The 21,623-nt window shown below is 40.2% G+C and overlaps 1 protein-coding gene and 1 long non-coding RNA gene across 6 annotated transcripts in view; one reads left to right on the top strand and one right to left on the bottom strand.

The window, feature by feature from the left end:
- Positions 1–6,619: 6,619 nt before the first annotated feature.
- LOC104695298 lies at positions 6,620–20,723 on the bottom strand. Its single transcript, XR_005602455.1, has 3 exons — positions 20,639–20,723; positions 9,259–9,481; positions 6,620–7,151 (listed from the first exon to the last, which is right to left on the bottom strand). It is a non-coding gene; the product is annotated as an uncharacterized LOC104695298 (long non-coding RNA).
- A 10-nt stretch (positions 20,724–20,733) lies between these two features.
- TTLL7 (tubulin tyrosine ligase like 7) overlaps positions 20,734–21,623 on the top strand; it is a 62,709-nt gene continuing 61,819 nt past the window's right edge. For all 5 annotated transcript variants that reach the window (XR_005602454.1, XM_039555760.1, XM_039555759.1 and 2 more), the window contains exon 1: positions 20,734–20,873. The gene's annotated coding sequence lies outside the window, so the exon portion shown is untranslated. The remainder of the gene's footprint in view (positions 20,874–21,623) is intronic.

The following is a 21,623-nucleotide window of genomic DNA, read 5'->3' as shown; positions in this document are numbered from 1 at the left end:
CTAGCCAGTGTGTGCTCTTCCTTGACAGTTGTACAAGCTGCCTGGATTATATGGCTGCAAAGTTTTGGGAACACTTACCTGAATTATCTTGATGTTTTGTAGGTTGAGGTTTCATCAATGAACTTTTCAGTTTGAGGTACTTTCTCCTAACTTCCTTCACCTTTTCACTTGCATTATCCTGATCTGTGTGATACTGCTTGCTTCAGGGGAGTACCTGTGTTTCTATGATTAAAGAAGTGGTCTCTGAAGAAGCCATGTCTCTACTGCTTTGAAGATCAGAAACAAGACTTAAGACATAGTGAGGAAATAGCCTGCAAACCATTGGGGACAGTGAAGCTGCTATTATTGAAGAGGGCTGTCTCATTTTGCCAAAGCTGGAATCTGTGCATTCTTTACACACTTAAAAAGAGGTTCAGTGAGTTACCAGTAATTCACTCTGCCAAGGAAGGGCATGTAGATTGCAATGGCCAGATCTGCACCAGGAGGAGAAGTTAAGCATGGGGAAAGGAGACTTTTGTCATCTGCCATCTTGATCACTCATACAACAACCAAAAAATAGAACTCTGAGGTGCTGTAGTATTTAAATAAATATCTGAAGATGCTGTCTCAGATAGGTAAAGATCTTATCCCAGTTTTAAACGTTTTCCCACTCCAGCCATCATAATTTTCATTTTGGCCAGATTGAGTCTGAGTCAGCTGATTTTCATCCAGGTGCTGACAGGCATTTTGATATCCTTGAGAAGACAGCAGTGGCATCGCTAACAAATGAGATATGCTGCAGCATCTTTAGCAAATTCCTGGCGATACAGCTCATCCCTTTGCTAGCAAATTCTGCTGCAAAGGCTGCATATATGGGGATCCACCAAGGTCCAATAGACATTACTGCCCTTTAGGTCTTGGTGGACAAGGATCAGCTGGTCATTGCATGTACTCCAGCAAAATCCTACATATACATGTGCAGCACCATATATATATATGTGTGTGTGTGTGCAGCAATGCAATGACACTGATTCTCAAATAACCACATGCTCTGAATGCACATGCAGCACTGATGGATTTGCATAAATATTTTTACCCAAACACTTTATCAGAAATGTAACAAATACAATTCAACAGTGCTGTGAAACATTAAATGAACCATATCCATGGTCCTAGCATTACATGTCTAGGCAAAGATAACAGAAATAAGGAGTTGGGGCTGGATGTTTGTATTCACATTCACACTACTCACACGTCTTATGCTACATTAACAAGTTAATATTCATTGATTAATTCCAAAACATACCAATGATTATAGATGTTGTGTGATACAATTACTTAGCATTCAGACTGTCAACTCTTATTCCAGCCCTAATCTTTAGTTGCCTATATTTTTATATAAAATTCTTTTATGCTGAAATGACTCATATCACTGCTTATGTACAAGTAGTTTGTCTTCATTCTTTCTACACAATTGGTTAAAAAATCGAGTCATGCAAATATGAAAAATGTTCTGTTTGGTTATGTTAAAATATTTCACTAAAGGCCCAATATAAAAGTTCAAATTTCATTTGTTTTGCTGATCTATACAAGATTTTAAAAAATATACTCCAAGAAAGTCAACTCAGCAGTTTTAGAACTGTATGGATTTGATGATATTGTTTCAATGACTCTCAGCAGGTTTTCATCCATTTTTTTACATATTTGTTGGGAACTATCAATTAGGAATATCCTAGCAAGACCAATCCTTTACTCTGATAAAAAGCCTAAAGCTCTGTATCAGATGTATATTTCCCTCATGAAACTCACCTATTTTACCTTACATAGACTTAGAACTAAAAATGAGAGGGTCATTTCAGGACAAAAAAGATACATTTCTGCTAGATTAATGACTCTCGGGTCCTTTTAGTAGAAATCACCTGTTTATATGGTAATTACTTCTGGAGCCACTTACAATTTCACTCCATAATCATTCTGATTTCTAGATGAGATAGCAGCATTTTTGTAGCAACTACAGCAGTTGTTTTCAATACACATTTGAAACAAGTCACTAAATTTAAATCATTACTCGTCTTCATTTTCTTCTCTTGCATTTGAGGTGTGCCTGCATTGCAAGGGGTTGGCATATATGGATTGATGGTTTAGCCCATCTGTACTGATCATCCTTACCCCGAGGGTGTAGGCTGTGCTCAGGTTATGAATATGTACCTGCCTTAGTCGGGATTCTCTTCCTGTGGCCAGCCTGCCTTACCATTGCAGCAGTGCCTGTAAACTGCAGGGTTTGAATACCAAATTAGACTGCTCTTCCCAAAATCCCACATTCCTGCATCTTTGAATACCCCTGGCAGCCTCCTTCTCTACTCCTAAACAGACTGATATATTTGGCATTTAACTCTTTGTTTTCTTTTTGGGTTGTTCCAGGCTACTGGCACATTTCCCGCTCTCAGCTAACCCCTGTTCTGCCAGTGTGGGCTGCTTTTCTAGCAGGTGGCTAACGTGCCAAGAAGCATATGTATTTCTTTGTGAATACAGAAGATATTTTCCAAATTTTACAGCTTCTGACCCAGAAACAGGAGTATTCATCACTGCAGCATAATTTCAGACCTGCCAAGAATATATCAATTATGTCATGTAGATGTGCTAAGGGAAAGGATGAAAGCAGGAGTACAGCAATTTCCCCTGCTCCCTGTACGAGCTATACAGACAGCAGTAAACTACATCCTTCTGCAGGGAAGGCTTAATCCACTGATACCAAATTCATTCCAGTTGAGGACCCACCCACTCAGAGAGGAGTGAAAGGACTTACATCATGTTTCTACAATATCTCAGATTGCCAGCCCCTGAATCCACAATGAAACTTGGCCAAGAACTTACTCTGCCAGATCTCCTGAAAAGTGTTCTCTGATGCCCTTCAATTGTGAATCCAAAAGAAATCTGGAACTTCAGAGAAGTGTTTGGCACACCATTGATGTTACAATTTTGAGGGACATTTTAGTTTGGAGGGAGTCTTAATTAAGGCCAATTTGGGCTACCTTCAGTGTGACTAGGTAGACTTAAAGCAAAAAGCTCCAAAGGAAGTTTACATCAGCAGCCAACACTTCACCACTGCCACCCTTCTTGGCAGTAGATGTTTCCTAAATATTTCCCAAGAGAGCCACTAATCACAAAACACCCATGTAAACATAAAAGCAAAGAGTTTATATATTCCCTTATTGATTTTTAACTACGGTTCACCATAAGCATCTCAAGAGCCATACAGTTGCAAGGTGGGGGTTTTTTCGGATGTTTCAGACCTAATTTAACAAAACAGGTTCTATGCCTTTGCTGTCAGTATTGCCCCTGACAAGAGTGCATTTGATCAAATTTTCTGTGGATAGTGGCTACATACTATTTCACAGGAGGTGACAAGTGCTGTTTTGAGGTCAATGTCCTGCAGAATAGACATGTTTTTCTCAGAGATAAGCTACAGACTGCCTTAATGGGCAAGTCCAGCTACTCAGTTCTTGGCCTTTATCTCCTACAATCATTTGGCAGAGTGGGTGTAGTCTCTTGCTATCAGCCAAGCAGTACTTTTTTCAGTTGCTTATAATTGTTCTGCAGATCATTCTGTATTTGTAGAATATACTCCTGTAAATTTGTGATTCAGAAGAAATTGCTAATTACTGTTATGGAAAATTCATACTGACTTGTCTCTGTAAGTGGCTTTGTGATCTTTTGTGGGTATCTGGCTGCCATCAGCTCATTTAAAAAAACTCCTTGTAAGATATTTTATATTATCTTGATTTGCTGCACTTCTGAAAAGTCGATTTTGTACATATTGTGTAGAGGAAAACAAACAAAAAAATCACACTTTTTTCTTGTATTTTTAATAGTTTAGCAACATATTTGTATTGCTGCACATGAACTATAGAAGGAATGAAACACAAAGTTGATGGTATACTTGTCTGACACTTGATTCTAGTTTACGCCCACAGATTATAGAAGTAGTACTTTAGTCAAAGTTATTTAAAAATGCATAGCTCTTTAAAAAACTGTATAGGTAGTTGACAATTATTTGCACGTTTACCATAATTGAGAGGTAATCAATATTGTACTGATGTTTGTTCTTACTGTATATTAAGACTCTGAATCACCTTCTACAGAATTAAGAAGATTAAAAACAAAAAACAAAAATAGTGGTGTTTTTAATTTATCTTTTTAGGTCTTTTCTACAGAGATCTCCAAGTTAATTACAACTGTTAATTTAAAGTAGACTAAGCTATATTAAATGCTTCAGTATCTATTTTTCTTCAGAATTAAAAATGACCTTAACTCAGTTTAGCCTAACTCTGGAAGTGAAATATGCCAGGTTAACTGAAGGTCATTTTAATTCTAGCTAGGAAAGTTCAAAGAGTTCAGCAAGCTTTTGTACACATTCTGCATGCAATAAGTGAGGATTGTCGAGGAACTAGTAGTCTCACATCTAAATCTAGGCTTCACTGTATTCTGCTCAAATGTATGTCCTGTAAATTGTGTCCCACAGTCACATATCACTGTATTGGTTAAAGAAGTCTAGCTAAAAAGGTTCTTAATGCATAATCAGCTGGCCTGCTATATTATCTTTAGTAGTGCCATCTAAAAATAGGAAAACGGTCTAAGATGGTTTTCCTGGTGTCATAGGTTAGCAAGCATAGTCCCGGAAGGGACGTCCTTGCTAAGGGGTGCTTACAGTTTCCTCTGGGAACTGATAGAACCTATCAGCTGGCCAGTTTGAATATGGACAATTCTCTAAGCCACTTAAAGTTGTGATCACCTCTGTGATCCACATTTAAGAATAGGCAAACTCCCCCTCCAAGCTCTCTCTCGTTTCCGGCGCTGGGACAGGTGGCTGCAGGGCCCGAGCAGGGCCCAGTGGGCCCGGCCAGACCCTGCTTGGGCCAGGCCGGGCCGGGCCACGGCCATCCTGAAGCCATGGACCTGTTCCAGCCGTGGAACCCCCCCCACTGCCTTGCCGTGGGCAGCCGGAGCGGCTGGGCTCTCCCCCCTCTCCACTGCGATAAGAAAAATTCAACATTCCAGCTGCAAAGCTGCAAGGCTGAGGTGAGATTAACCCTTTTTATTGCTATGAAGAGCTGAAAACCTGAGGGAAGAGAGAGAGGAGATGCTTAAAGCTGAAATTCTCTTGTGAAGCTATGATATATCAGAGTATCCTGTTGTAATTTCATGAAGATATGGGGGGTGGAGTGTTCAACTCGTGAGCAGAAGCACCTGCGTTGAGATAGGCAGATGCTGACGCAGCTGTAATTTCATGAGAAGTTTGGACAGGGAGAGATGAACCAGATGAGGACTTTTGCTCCAAACGGGAAAGGAGAAAACCTCAGTCCCTAGAGATGAACCAGATGAGGACTTTTGCTCCAAATGGGAAAGGAGAAAACCTCAGTTCCTAGAGATGCTCCCAGAGATAGTCCTAAAGATGAAGATGATGAAGACCCTTTGCTCCCAGGGAAGGAGAAGGGCCTCTGTTTTTGTTTCTGAACGGCTCAACCTTAAAATTGTACCCCAAAAAACTTCAAGAGTGGACCCTCGAAAGCAGTTGCGGGAAAAGCTGCAAGTCGGGGGAAAGGACTCACACGCAGGCAGAGAGACTCCTCTTCCTAAATGGACTGAACAATATTTGGAAGTGGGCGGCTGTCTCGTTGTGATAATGTTTTCATAGCATGAGCAAGAAGAGACTTCTCTTTCTAAATGGACTGAACAAGGTTATTATGGAAGTGGTAAACTGACTGAACATCTCAAGGGTTGTCTTTTCACATTGTCAGTGGGAGAAGGGAGGAAGGTGGGGGGAGGAGGAGAGTTCTGAAGGTGGTATAATTTTTTTTTCTTCTTTTAGGTCTGTTAATAAACTTCTTTATATTCTTTCAAGTTTGGTGCCTGCTTTGCATTTCTCCTAATTCTTATCTCACAGCAGATAAACAGTAATGAGTATTTTGGACCAAACCACTACACTAAACTTGGTTTATTATTTATTTCTAGAAGCACATTTTTTAAACAGAAAAAAAAATCACTTTCATAAACCTGTAATTTTACCTCTTTATCCTTCTACAGCCTGCTGTTTTTATCTCAGAGTTACAGCACAGTTCCTAGAAATACTGGGAGCTCTACATATACGCCTAACTGAAGGTAATACATCCCATTTGCTCTTATGTTTATTATTTCTTCTGCACATGCCATCTTTTGCTGCGTTTTTTTCTAAAAAAACCCAATCATCCAAGGCAGCAACATGCAGTTTGTTCATGGTTCCCTGGCACTTGAAGACAAATTAATACAAGCTTTTGCTTAATGTTCAGCTTCTTCCATCTGCTTTATTTTTGTTGTTATTTCTTGCTCAGGAATTCAAGCTGTGTGTTTTTCTGCCTCTAATATCTTTGTCTTATGGTATTTTCAGCTCTTGGTAATATCTAAGGTTCCAAGGCACTGTCCAGTCCAACACTCACTCAAGTACTAGTTTCTTGGCAGATTCTAAATTGTCTCATCTGGAGTCTGCTTCTCCCAGACGTCTATTTCTGTATTATTTGCTCCACTTTCTGTTAAAAACCAGTGGCTTTTTTAAGCTGGAAGGGTTTTTAAATTTTTTTTTTAATCTACGAATCTTCAATCGATCTTACCTATGGCAGGCTAATGCCATGCTTTATTGTACACCTCTAGCAGATAAAATTGTCACCCCAATCTTATACAGTAAAAAATACTTTTAAACATTCAGGACCAAAGCATATAATGTCAATATGCTTCATTTTTATTTAGAATGCAATATGCCTCATTTTTTTGTAACAGCTCTATGAATATCCTCCTTTTCTTGGATTGCCGAGAAGTGTTAAATATGCCAAGTGCATCAGCACTTGCTATTTTCAGAAGGAAAACCTCCTTCTGATAGACTTGCTTTTAAATAACACTTACTGCTTCCAGATGTACACTGAAGTGTTCTTGCCTTCTTTTCCAGTAGTTTCTGGTATTTCCAGAGTATGAGTCTTTAAATGCTTCAATTTCTTCTCAGGGTATTTTTTTTTCTTTTTTTTTTTTTTTGCTAGTGCCATGAATGAGGAGTCATTCCAGGCTCAGAGGGTTTCAGTAGATGTTCTTCAATCATATGTCTGCAGTGCCTTTTCTTCACACTTACAAGCCAGAAAGCTAAATCTCTAAAAGAACATTTAGACCAGTAGCCTTTCATTAGGAGAAATAATAAGAAAAAACAATTATGGTGTCATATTCATAGGTGCGAATCTATTGAAAAAAAAATCCATGCAAGAAACAAAGAGTAAAAGCCACTTTGCATATGAAAAAAAGCAACCAAAAAAAACCAGCTTATAAAGTTTATTTACTATTTTTGGATTTCTTTTGGTTTGTCTTTGACTCACAGAGCTAAAAGGAGAAATATCTATGGTGCAAGCCAAGAAGAACTTATTAATTCTCATTAGTACAAAGAAGAAGTGGTTATTTCAAGTGGTTGTAATGCAAATGTCAATGTAAAAGTCTTTTCCTCTCAACTCCAGAGTCTGAGAAGCCATTGTCAGACAAAGCTTTGATATTAGTAGATGTTCTGTATATTTGATAGATGTATGGCTGATTCACCAAGAAAGAGAAGTTGAGTGTTTTCAAGCATTGTTTTAATTTCATGAAACAGAGAACTTTGACTTCTATTTGCATTTAGTCCAAGCTGGTTTTCTCTAAACTCAGTTTCACATCTGAAATATAGAGGTAATTCTCTAATAATAGCTGAAATAAATGCAGTGCTTCCAGTGAAGCTTTTATTTTTTAAATCCATTTAAAAAGATGGTAACCATGTGAAATACAGGTTTTGCACATGAATGTGAAAGACAGGGCTTTCAAATTGCTATTAAGTATTATGATTTTAACCATTACATTTACAAGAAAGAACTCCATTCCTTTTTGTGCAAAGAGCAGATGCATTCCCAAGTAATTTTTTAGCCAAGAAATGTCTATGTATAAAAATTATCCTCAAGCATTTCTCATTTCCGATGCTGTAATTCCTTTCAAATTCCTTTCAAGGTAAAATGAATCAATCAAGGTCTCTAACAGAGGATGTCTAGAAATCTGACCATTTTGGGGATAACATCTGCATTTATTTGTTATGCTCAGATACAACATTTTAACTCAGAGGTGATGGCATTATATGTGTTGATCACTTGAAGCAGCTAGATATCAAAGCTTGTCCTTTGATATCTCTCCTCAGAAATCTTCCCTTCCATCTACTTTATCACAGTAAAAGTTATCCTGTGATTTAATCAGGTGTTTTTTTGTTCCTCCTAGTTTTACTTCTTTAATATGGATAAAAAAAAGTATTTCCATTCCTTCCCCAAAAAATGTTATTTCTATACTCCAAAGGCTTTACATGCCTTCAGTTTCACACTCTGCTTTTCCCTCTTTTCTATCCCTTTTAGCCTACGTTCATTCTCTCTGCCACCCTATTCCATTTACTTGCTCTTTCCATTCACTGGACTGCAGATTTACTACTGGAATTGTTATTTTGTAAGAGTTCACAAAACTAATGGAATTCAGCAGCACAGTTTGGTGGTGTTTGGCATCCCTTGCCTCCTCCAAATATTTGGTATATTAGGTCTTAATTTTCACTGATAGTGTTGAACAGAAATGAAGGCATGTCTAAATCAGTCAGGGCCTTTCCTCATCATTACTGAAAAGACAAACCCGATTTCTGATCCCCTGAGCACACACAAGCAGGGGCAAAGGCCATAAAAGCCATTGCTGATGAGAAACTATTTTTTCTGAAGTCTTAAATGCAATCTTGAGTTCTTCATACTCAAATGAAGTTTTACCATCAGTGACATCAGGATTTTACTTGCAACACTGGACCTGGGTGTGTTTTCTAGCTTTGTGCCTGTTACTCCTCACAAACTATCTCAAAGCATATGTCTCTTGCATCTTCTTTTTCATTCCTGCAATAACATTGCATACATTTATTGAAGAGACAAGAGTATAACTGGCCATATCCATTCCTCAAAATTAGCATAGGATAGTATATTGAATAGGCACAAAAGACATGTTAGAAATGGGTTTTGGGTAAATAACTGATGCCTGTAATTTCTTAGAAATGCTAAATCCAGGTTGCAATTGCTCTGCTTCAGTTTAAAGTTCACTTTCCCTCTGGATGACAGGGGAGGAATATTCTTTTTCAATTAATTGTCTGTTTGAAGGGGAAGCTAAATGGTTTGTATAGTGACCCTTTAACATGCAAATATTAATAACACAATCAATACCAATACTTACCATTTATAGAGTGCTTTTTCATCCACAAGCTTTACAGTTAGACAGTTAGAAGTAAAAGGCTTCTGAAAGTTCAGTAGTGTTGGAGAGAAGGATTTCCATGGCAGCTGGGATTTCAAAGAAGGAGGGAGGAGAAAGGCTGGAGGAAGTACAAGCAGAGCAGCAGGATCCCTTGGCGAGGGGAAGCTTCACCCTGCCATGGAGAGCATGGTGAAGGAATGAAATGCTGCAGGACAGAAGAGAACATTTGAAAATGGTAGAGAGAAGAAAAGGAGAATTGGAGCACACACATGTGAGAAGAAAGGAGAAAAGATAAAATAATTGTGGAAGAATTGTAGAACTTGCCTCATGCAACAGGAAAATATGCGCTATGGCCTTTTAAGAAAGAAAATAGGAGGAGATGCTAACCTATCTCATTTGGAGAGAAAAAGTGTTGCTTATGATTAGGAGAAACTTTGAGTTTGTTAAAATCTTGGCAATACACACACTGTCCAGGTTCATCCCTCCCTGTGTGTGCTCCATGTGTGCTGCTGTCTTTTTCCTGATGACTCTGAGTGGAGTAATTTGCAGACTTCTGGTCCAGACACAGGCTTTTAATATATGTTTGTACAGCTGCATCACAATGGAGACCTAATTTTGAATGGGGTCTCTGTTTTCTACAATAATTGAAATAATTCATCATAGTCACTCAATAATGTCATCACTGTCACTTCTTGGACATAAAAATCCCATGAGGTCATAAGGAAATGTAAATTTACAGTCAAAAAAATTACAATCCATAGTCTGAATCAAAACTCACCATGTCTATGTAAAGCATAATTGTAGTAGTCTTTTGTTTCTTTGCTATAACAAACAGTTGTAGCAAAGGATTTGCTAAAATTTGGAGGATTCTCCTGCCCCAGGCTGTATTTCTCCACAGGTAGGACTCCTTTCCTTGAGGTGAGTTTGGAGTCCACAGCACAGACAGGGCAGGCCCCTTTAAATCTCTGTTTTATCTGGTTGCCTAGACAACCCCTGTAAACATCAGTGTGGTCTTCGAAAAGCTGGGGACCTTGAGGAAAAATGAGGTCATTTGGGGACAGACAGATCCAGTGTAGCCTTACCTATATGAGCAGACACACATTTTTTCACAGACTTGTTTTGCACATTTCTTTTTGAATGTTTCACGCTCTTATAGTCTGTTTTAATTTGTGATATACGGAAAAAATAAGCATGTTTCCTGGCAGCAGCTTTTTTCTTGTTTTCTTTATTGCTTTCTGTTGTGACATAAATATACACTGATTAAATATTTATATGTAATGAAAGAAGAATATGAGAAAGAATACTTTGACTATACAAAAGTTACAACTCAACTTACCCTTTTTTTTGATAATATATTTTTGTACCTTTTGAGGTGATGGCTTTAGAAAGGTGAAAAGCCTATAAGAAAGCTAATTAAAAGTACCAGGGAAATTCAAATAATGGTGAAAAAGTTACCATTTGCAATATGAGTTTCCATTAGATATGATAAATAGAGGGGTTAAATATTTGTTAGCTGATAAATATTTCAAAGCTTTTAATGAGACAGCAGGTTCTATCTTACACAGATTTCTGAAGAAATAAAAACAAACAAAAAAAATCAAAACAAGAAAACAATCTGGCAGTTCTGTGTCCCTGATAATTCAGAACTGGTTTTTTTCCCCAGCTACTGTTTTAAAATGTCTCCTCTCCTGACAGTGTTTCAATACAACTAGTTGCTTCAGAAAATTATTAGTATTACTGTTGTATGTTATTGTTAAAAGTAATTATAGAAAGTTATTACATTACTGGTTTTCCAGATTTAAAATATTATTTATTCCTAGATATCCTTCATGTTGTCTATAAAATCATTGCTGTCTGTGGGAGATATCTAGACAGGTGAACTTGGTCATAGGTGAACTTGGTCATAGATAAACAACTTACTTTGAACTCCATTTTTTATCCCTAATGTTTAAGATGAAAATCTCCATTTGGTTTGTGTTGACATGATAGCTCTGTAACTTATACTCGATATAAAAATACACCTCTTAAACTTTAGCTATGAAAAACTTACATAATTTCATATGTAAAATCTTTGGGTTTGTGATTAGATGATGAAAAAAGTCAGAAGTTGTAGCTTTATTACGCTAACTGAATCTCAAAAATTAATATTAAGTTATTTAGAACTTTTGGTTTGTGAGGAATGAGACAACTCTTGGTTCTTAATTAAAATAATTAAGAACAATCAGCAAAATAAATTGCAAGTACAAAAGAATTATAAAGCCAAAAAAACCCCCGGGTCTGCAGTGATTAGAGACCTTGTTGGCCGAAGCGGCTCAGAAGTCCCAAGGCAGAGACCTTACAATGCTGGGGTGACTTCAGCTAGCCCAAAGCCCGAATGGTTAAACTGCCTTTTGAAAGAGGTAGAGGCCTGTGCTCCCAGCACCGAGCTTCCCCAGTACTTAATGTGAGGTGAAAATGGCACCTCTGAGCGGGTGTCCAGCAGTTTTATAGAGTCTGGGTCCCGCCCATGACCGCCCACTGCCCAGCCCCCATGGTCCTGGACGATTGGTGGTGTCTTGAGGTGAGGTAATCTCAGGCTGCCAATGGCTCGCTGCTGTCTCGGGGAAAAATGTCATCAGCTCCAAGGGCGGGAAAAGTCCTCATTAACATCCCAGGTTGCCGTGGTGCTGAGTTGCAGGCCAAGGGCCCGGTTCTAAAGATAGCTCCCTGTCAGTTAGGTGGTCTGCTTTTTGGCAAAGCTCAAAACTCACTCAAAACTTACAAAGGTTAAGAACACTTGGTAAAAGGTCTAAAACTGGGCTATAAGTATTTCAGAGAACTCTTAAAAACAGGGTAATTAACTTGGACACATACAGGAATTAAGACATTGTGGGTTTTTACACTTTTTAGGGACTAAAGAGGGGAACAAACTTGTGGAACTTTATTAACAAGGGATTTTTAATGAGGAATTATGTAAAACACTCTTTAATCAATTAATCAGGGGAATAACTTTGGAACTTAATAACTCTCAACTGGGGTGATGGGTAATTTGAATAAGCAATAATTAAACAATTAACAATTAAAAGTTGAAACACTTAATATGCAAAGGCCAACACTCCATTTCATATATGACAGGTTGAATCCTGTGAAAGTCATCCTTGCCTTCATTTTTCTGAGGGAGGAAAAGGAATATAAAGCAATTATTGTTTATGTAATCCAAATTAATACAATCTTAAGTCTTACATAGTCTTTAAAATAAGAACAAAGTAACCAGAAAATATACCTGAATCAAAACAGGGTAAAATGCAGAATAATTAAATTGAATGACAATTTTAATCCTCTGTTACCGTGGCTGGACCTTTGAATGGTAGAATCTTGTCAAATCTTCATGGAGCTGCTGATTCCACAGCACTTTTTACAAAATGTGACATATTATTTCTCTTCTATTCTACTCACTGTATTGCAGTAGACTTTTAGTCTGACATAGGAGTAGGATAGGACTTGGATTGTAGCAAACCCATAATCTGCCACTGTCTGCTCTGGATCACTGGTGGCAAAATTCTTATTTTTAACAGAAGCACCGTGCTTTAAAGACATGAAGGTTAATATCAGGCTATCTCTTCTACATTTGCATCCTACTCATTATCTTAAGGAGGGATAAAACAGGTTTTGAGACATGAGTTATTTTGTGCATGGAAATTTGCATTCTCCATTGAGATCAGTTCATAGTGTGCTTCCACAAATCCTCACTCCACACATTTCAGTTTATTTTATAATCTTTGTTAATAGTTCCTGTTGGTGAATGCTACACAATAGAGACAAATTTTCAGTCTCTAAATATTACAGAACAAGAGCAAATAGATATTATTCAGTCCGTAGAAAATGTTACCTGTGTCAGATTATTCTTAGTTGTCCTGCAAGTAAACCCTTATGTTGTTTACCTTTTCTAGAACCAGAAATTCCATTTGCAAATAGCAAGCAAGATTTGATTGAAAGGGCAAACAAAACTCTATTCTGAACAGGGAAGTTCTAGACTTCATATGCCTATTCAGACAAATAGTGGTTAATATGAGATATACTGTACAAAAGTTCCTTGTGAAAGATAACACAAAAGGAAAAGTTCTACAATCTCTACTACAGAATTTCAAATAAAATAAATAAATAAAATTCCAGGTTCCTCTAAATCCTGTTGTGTCAGGGCACTGAGGGCACTAATACGTGTTAAAGGTGCTGAGAAGCCTCAACTGGGACCTCCCCCAGCCATGGGCTCAGGAGCTCTATTTAAGGTCAGCCTTGAGTTCACAGTTACTGCTGTAGCTACACTGGAGGAGCGCTGGTCACCTGTACCATCAGAACATGGCTATGGCTCACGGAGCTCCTCAGCTTGGATTCACTCCTGGTTTTGTAATGGATCTGCTGGGTAACTGCTGGACCTTATCCTTGTCTATTGACTGACTTCCTGGCCTGACCTTGGATCTGCCTTGTCACTGTGATACTGCCTCAGGATATGATTCTTGGTTGGGTCTGTCCACTTCTCCGGGTCTGCCTTGTTTGGGGCTGGGGCTGCTCTTGGTTGTGGGAGCTCTCTTGGCTCATGTTCTCTTAGCAAGAAACCCTGCTCTTGCTGCCTCCTGATATGTTGCATCTTTATAATATAAATCTGAATCCTTAAAAGTTCATCTAATTTGCAGAAGACTGAGACTGCTGCACATATCCCAGATTCAGTGAGTACCTTCTGTCTGTGTCTTCTTATGTTCTGTATTTCTTGTGTAGAGAGCTAACCCATCTCAGTAGCTTCTGATCCTGCTATACTTTGTGCCATGTGGCACAAACTCAGATTTGGTAGGATTTATTACATGTTGCAAAAGAGGATACTGTAATTTTAGACTTAACTATTCCAATAAAAGCACATGGCTAGACAGTCTTTATCCCCACCACAGTGATTTCTATCTTCTCTCTGCAGAAGTATCTTACCGCTTCTATTAATCTGTGACATCTTGGCTTGAGTGGGCAAGAAAGAACGTGTGCTCCCTTCAAGCTGCTCACCTTGCCTGGCTAAGGGGCACTCCCGGAAATAGAATTGCATTGTAGAGGCACCTGAGCATCTGACATTGTGTACAACTACTTAAGCCCTGATAGATCAGAATTCAGTACATGTAGTAAGATATCTTGGCATTTTGCAGCCCAGTGTATCCTGTAGTATTGGTATTAGGAAGATTTTTCTTCTGTTTAATGAGATTTCTTTGTCTCACTGCCCTAGAGAAGTCAGTATGGATTCTAATGTCATCCTACTATGTTGGGGTGTCTCAAACACCTACCTAGTAATGAAATGTTTATGAATATGGAAATATTTTATCCCTTCTTCAGTGTATCACGTGATACAGATACCTCTATCAATCCCCTTGTAAAGAAGGCTAAGTATTCTACTTTAAAAAAAATCTAAAAGGATTCTCTAGTTCCATCGTTGTCATTAAAAAGTGTCTGTCACCATTGCAAAATTAACTTAGAGTTGTATAAAAGAAATATGCTTTCCCCAGCAAGCTAAAAATTGTTACCCACACATTTGGAAACTGCCTTGAGGTACAACAGTAACCCAAACAAGGAGGTTGTCATCTAACCTAGGGGTATTTTTGAGAAATTTGTGTGTAGAAATATTAAGGAACGGAAGTATTTCAGTGTTTTAATAGTGCATACTAATGTAATCCAAACTTCATATTATTATGCATACAGGTTTTATTCTATTTAAGCAATAACTCTTCAATAATCCTTTTCATATGAAAAGTATTGTGTTTCTGTGATATGTTTTTTGTAGTTTAGCTACTGTAATGTACTTGTGTTTAGAACAAATACTTTGTAAATGGTTTTACTTGTTATCTCTACTGTAGGAATGCTCTGCAGAACACAAATTCTGAAGGTACTGTTTAAAAATCCTACTTCATATTAAGAAATATTGAAAGGCATACATTAATAAATATTAAATATGCAAAATCTTATAACACCCTGACATCTAATCTATTGAGCATGTGAATGGGACCTGGGAGGACTTGGGTACTTCATTCAGCCAGGGACTCCAGACATCATATTACAAGCAGTACACAAAGTGTGAAGTAAATTAGATAAATGTTGACAATAGATTTTTCTTAGCCTTGTACATATTTCAGATCACTATCTCCTGTGTGTTTTTTGACAATATACTCATCTGGTAGGCACAAATTCATTGCCCGATATGACGTTGAACCAGTGGCCTTGGAATACATTTGAATCTGTATCCATTGCTTTAATAGAAATGCATCATTTTTACCTGATAGGAACATAGGGAGAGTAACTCTTTTATATGGAGTGAATAAAAGTTTTGTTTATGAGGTGTATTACCCTATCCAAACAAATTCTAGTATCTTATGCAGAATGATTTCTTTTCCTCTCAGGTGAAATTCAAATTTAAAAAAGCATCAGGAGACCATAATAATGAAAATAAATGAGACTTTTCTGTCAACTGAATCAACATCTTCAAAAGATTGAGAGCTTCTTTAGGCCATAAAGTTTAGACACCAATTATCTATCTTAAAAATGGCTATGGTGATATTAATATAACACCCGAGAGCTGTCGCATTACAATACGTCAAAGTAATGAGCCAATCACTTCAGACTTATTTCAACAAACCTGTATGGATTAATTTCCACTTACACCTGATAAGGTATGGGTTGAACAGATACTGAGAACTTTTACACTGTCAAAGGACATACTACCTGCATGGGGAAAAGCACAACTTTGCTGGGGTGGAAGTCTCATGCCCACTTTTCTCATATTTGACCATATTGCTTAAAATAATGATTTCATTGCTATGTCCAACTGCAAAGGAGGAGCAGCTCACACTCCTCTTTCTACTTAGGCCTGCATGCCAGCAACAGCGTAAGTATTTAGTAGGATTGTATGAACTTGCCCCAGTTTGTGAATATTTATGAAAACTGGTTTTATTTACTGAATGACCATATTAACTTAGTTGACCAGCAGATATAAGTTTCCACTTTCCTTTAACTTATGCCTCATTTGATCTTACAACTTTCATACAGCAGAATAATTTTTTTCTTCATGGCTGCTCAACCAAAGGAAACGTCTCTTCAAACTGCCAAAATTCTGGGACTCTTCCTTTCTTAAACAGAGGCAGACAGCAGATGGAAACTGGAAGATATTTGAAGAAGAACCTCCAAGCTTCGATTACTAAACAGATACAGATGCTCCAAAATGATATTTTGTGAGGTTAAAAATAGAAGTGTTCCTATCTTAAAGTTGTTCAAAAACATGCCTGAACCAAAGGAACATCATTAAGCTTGAGGATAATTGACTGTAGTCTGTGGATAGCCTTGGTGTTACAGTATCTGCTTACATCAGTACTGAGTTGCAACCAGAGTGTGTTTGGAGTGATGAGGCCTATAAAAAGTTATTGTATATGAAATGCTACATTATGTCAATATCCTACTGTTATAGCTTGTAAATTCACATTGATCTGTATAATAAAAGATGTTTACAGCACTAATGAACTCAATCAAGTTCATGTTTGCTGATACATAAAAAAGTAACAAGCCATCTTGCTAGGCATTTGATTTCCAGGAGATAATCCCAGACAGTACTCTGAAGATTAGAGAGAGAGGAGATAAGAAGCTGTGACAGGCTGGCAGTATCTGCCTGAAACACCATCCCGTTAGCAGGTGTTGGTGCTGCTGGGAAGCTGTTGCATGGATTTTGCTAACACGCTGAGCAGATGGCTTATAAAAGAAATGGGTGTTGCTTTTTGAAGCAAAAATTATGTATGGGCTGAGAAGTATTGTAGCAAGAATCCTAAGGGAATACAAAGTATAGGGAGGGAAGTTGAGCTGAACCTTGTTTCTTCATTGGTAATGTTTTCTAGGCTGACACTAGGAAATGGGTGGTTTATGACAGCACAGACTATGTTTGGACATAGCTTTACAGCAGGTGGGAAAATGCACCTGTTTAGAAAAGTGTAATTATCTACTTAGTAAATATATTCTGAGTGTTGTGCAAACAGAAGAAAACACACTGGGAATAGCTATTATTCCTAATATAAATCTATATGCTGATTCTGTTTCAAAGCTTTTGAACTTCATGATTGTCACATTTAATGTTTTGAAGCTCTTTTTGGCATGTGCCAGTACTAACAGTTACACAAGGATACAGCCCGTTGCAACAGCAGACGTAAACTGCAATTTCAAGTTTTCTGGACTACATCAGACTGTGCATCCTACTGCAGCTCTGTAAGCTGGTGGTTGAGTGAGCAGGAGAAATAGGTCTGCATTTCAAAGTCTATTTTGTGACTTTGTTCAAACACCAGTGTTCTTTAGAGAATTTAATTATCCTCTTTGTAAATTGTATATACTGACTTGGAGATGGATTACACACACAGCATCACAGTGCTCATAATTATTCAGGGAATATGTTCGTAGTAACAGGAAAGGTGAAATAGAACTGTGTTCAAATAAATCATCCATCTTTCTCTCAAAGACAGAAATGATCTGATTGCCTTCACCATTATTCAACTGTAACAATTAAAATTCATAGAGAAATCCAGAACTTCTGTATGGAAAACTAGGAAAAACCTAAGAAAATCCTTAGAAATATGTAGATTTCTGAGAAAGCACTTTCTTCCTGATCTCTGGTTTTCTGTCTTGCCTGTTTGTTCATTTATGAAATTCATAAGATAATCTTCATGCCATAAGAAAAGGTATTTTTATTACTAGTTCTATTTACAATTATTATCTAGGCACATCTGTTCTCAAGTGCATCAATAATCAATATTTAAACTAGCTCAATATTAAAAATATAACTCTATTTAATGCTCCTAATTAAGCATCTGTGAGTTTAATCCCCTACTTTGGTTCCTTGCTATATTTTGTTAGCTCTAATATTTCAACATGGAGGTAGCAAGTACCATTTACTCTCAGAGTGATTCAGAATGCAGATCGCATTAAAAAAAGTAAATCTGATCTGCTTCTGGGAAACAACAACTAAAAGCATGTTCAGGAAGAGATTAATGCCTCCTGCCTCCCAGGAATGGAGAGGAGAAAAAGCGTTTCTGCTGTGAGGCTCTGGCCTTTGCAGGAGGATGTGTCACGGGTTGTGCTTTCTCAGCTGAGAACAGCACTCATTGGTACCAGCCCTCTGGGAAGAGGAAGCATTAGCTGCACCTGGGAGGGGAGGCTTTTCCTAAAAACTTCCCAGGAGCAGAGCAGGCCACAACTGTATTCTCAAACTTCAGGTTTGCCTGTGAATTATAAAGCAACAGCTGGGTGCAATCTCATCACAAACTCCCGCTTGTGGTTTGCTGCTCTTCCCAATATATAATGTACTTTGCTCAGCAGAGGTGTGCACATTGTTGGGGTAGAGAGGCCTGGTTTGGGGTACGGAATGTGGACACACCGCTGAAACAAAGCATGCAGAGTCTGATGTAGGCCCAACCCAAGCTTTGACCCAGAGAAAACATGCAGTGCATGTCAATCTTGTAAATGGTTTCATCTGCAGTCAGTGGCAGCATTCCAAATGACTAACAGAAAGAGAATCAAACCTTTCCTTAGGAGCATCCTGGAACACAGCTTTTGCACAGCTGTGAGAATGACTGTTTACATGGGGAAAAACTTAGATCCCATTGCTTTTGCATGGGATTTCTATCACTGAAATTCAGACCTCTTACTACAAACACTTACCTACACAAATAAACATGGGAGCTTCTATCAGATTACATGCTTGTGGCCAGAAATTATATCCCTGCTTTTTTTTTTTTTTTTTTGACAAAGCCAGCAAAGGTTTGAGTGGCAAATGAATGATAATTTATGCATATTAGTAAAAACCACAATGTAATCTGTCATAAAACCCAATGAAAAATACCATTTTTACAATTTAGTAAAAACTAAATTCTTCAACTTTACAAGCTACAGATTGATACCACACATGAGAAAACAGTCTGATATCTCTCTAGGATTTCCTGAAGGATTTTTCCTGTGGTTTTCTGTCCATAACAATCATTTTAGCATTTACAAGAAGCCCACAATCTGTTCCTATTAAAGTATCAGCTTACCTCAAAAGATGTTAAAATAGAGCAGAAAACTTAATGCTGATCAAGTTGCAATTAAATTTTCATTTTCATTTAACATTGTCAACTTTGTTTCAGTTCTTTCTGACCAAGAAAAAGAAAACTTGAAACTAAGCCTACTGAATATCTTTATTTCTAACTGCCTTAAAAAGGTAGTTGTAGACATTCTAATGGAAGGCCTTATTTTAACCAAGCCATTGTGTAGAAAAGGTTAGACTGGAACTGATTTTAAAGGTATATAGTAGTGAGGAATGTGCGATGTAAGAATGTAATAGTATGAACAAAGTAAGATAATTAATTTATAAACCAGAAGTCAATTAAAGATTAGAGCTAGTTCCATGGCAAACATAATTCAGCTGAAATCAAATGCCACGGTGACTTCCACTGCTTGTGAATTGGGCTCCTAACCTTGATAAACACAGAGGATACTACATAATCTATTGAGATAATTGACTAAATTTCAGTTGGGGTATTATTATTTATTCTTTAAATACTATTTTTGTGAAAGCTTTTATTCTTCTGATAAATTTAAAAAAAAATTAATTGACAAACGTTTCTCTATTTTTTCAATTTTGATTGCATTTATCTGATTAGGTCACGTGCCCTTACGTGAGGATGCAAAATATTTCAGGAAAAGGCCGAAATGGCTCTTTTAGAGTGGCAAACAGCGGTTTTGCACACGGCGGGAAAACACTTGGTTACGGGGCCAAAGGGGAAGAGGGAAAAAGCCTGTTTGGAGCGGCGTGCAGGGGGCACGGATCTGGGGGTCGGGCAGGTGCCGGGCTGTGCGCAGGGAAGCGCCGGCTGCTCCGGGCCCGCGGGCGCCTCCACCCGCCCCGGCCCCGCGCGTCGCCGGGCCCCGGGGGCGCTCGGGGAGGCTCCCCGCGCCTCACGGCGGGGCGCGCTCGGGGCGCCCCCGGGGATCCTCGGCCGGGGAGCGCTCCGCAGGGTTCCCGAGGCACTTCCCCGCAGCCGGAGCCGGCCCCGGCTCCCGCGGCTCCGAGGGGCCGAAGGGAGGCGGCCGCAGCCGGCCCTGAGGGCGGCGCACCCCGCTCCTCCCGGCGGCCACGGGCCGGCCCGGGCGCTGCCCGCGCGGCCGCCGGGTCCGCTCGCTTCCTCGGGCAGAGAGACAGCGCGGGCCGCTCCACCGCGAGCGGAGGGGGGCCACCGGCGGACCGGCGGCGCTGCTCCCACCCGTGGGGCTGCTCCCACCCGTGGCGCCGCCCGCCCCGCTCCGCGGACGCCGCCCGCCGCCCTTCGGGCGCAATCCTCGCACGTACCTGTGTGGGAGGGCCCGTGCTCCCCCGCCCCGCCCGGCCGCTGGCGGTGCCCCCTCGCAGGGAATGGTTTGTCCCGGCTCCCCGCCGTAACCTCCCGCTCCTCCTCCCGCCCGTGCCCGGCGCGGATGCTGCCGCCCGGGATCGCCCCGCCCGGGATCGCGCCGCCCGTGAGGCGCAGCACGCGCCGCCTGCGAGCACCGGAGCGCTCCAGGACTGCCCGCCCGCGCCCCGGCAGGTGAGGTCAGGGTGGGGGACCGGCGGGGCGCGACACCTCCTCCTCGGGCGGCGGGGGACAGGCTGCCACCCCCGGGGAGAGGCGGCGGAGCGGCCGCCCGCCGTGATTCAGCATCGCCGGCGGGGAAGGGCAGCCGTATCTGGCCGGGGGGCTGCGGGGGTGCTGGGCGACCGGGGGGTGCCGGTGCGGGATCTGTCGCCGGCTCCGGGCGATGCTCCGGGGCGGGAGCGCGGGGAAGTGCCGGGATCCCGCCGCTTCCGCGGTGCCCCGGGGCACACAGAGCAGCGCTGTCCGCCCGGGGCCGCGGGCAGGTGCGGCGGAAACGCGGGCAGCGGCCCCTCGGGAAGTTTCCTGAATGCAGCGGGCAGCCCTCGCGCAGGGAGGGAGGATGACTGCGCGTGTCGCAGTGTGAGGAATAGGGAACCAGGAGGCGTTTCAGGATTAAAGGTATTAATTTGCTCGTCTCTCCCCCCTCCCCCCAAATTTTGCATGCGAAGCCCATCATCTGTGCGGGTCGTATCGCATGTACGGCCGGGTCTCTTCAGAGCCAGTTAAGGTTAAAATGGGATCGTCTTTTGGCAGTGGTACCCACCGGAGGCTGAAATGTAGAACAAGTTAAATCGCTGGAGATACAAGTCAAATATCTTCCTGTGCTTTCTGTGCTTAGCTGGAAACCCATAATCTGTGGGATCTTTTTGAATTTCTGCTGCTGAAACCACACATAATTGTAAGCAAAAGGGAAAAGCAATT

The sequence above is a fragment of the Corvus cornix genome, chromosome 8 (assembly GCF_000738735.6).
Source record: "Corvus cornix cornix isolate S_Up_H32 chromosome 8, ASM73873v5, whole genome shotgun sequence".
NCBI lineage: Eukaryota > Metazoa > Chordata > Aves > Passeriformes > Corvidae > Corvus > Corvus cornix.
This window is presented reverse-complemented; position numbering and strand designations above follow the sequence as displayed.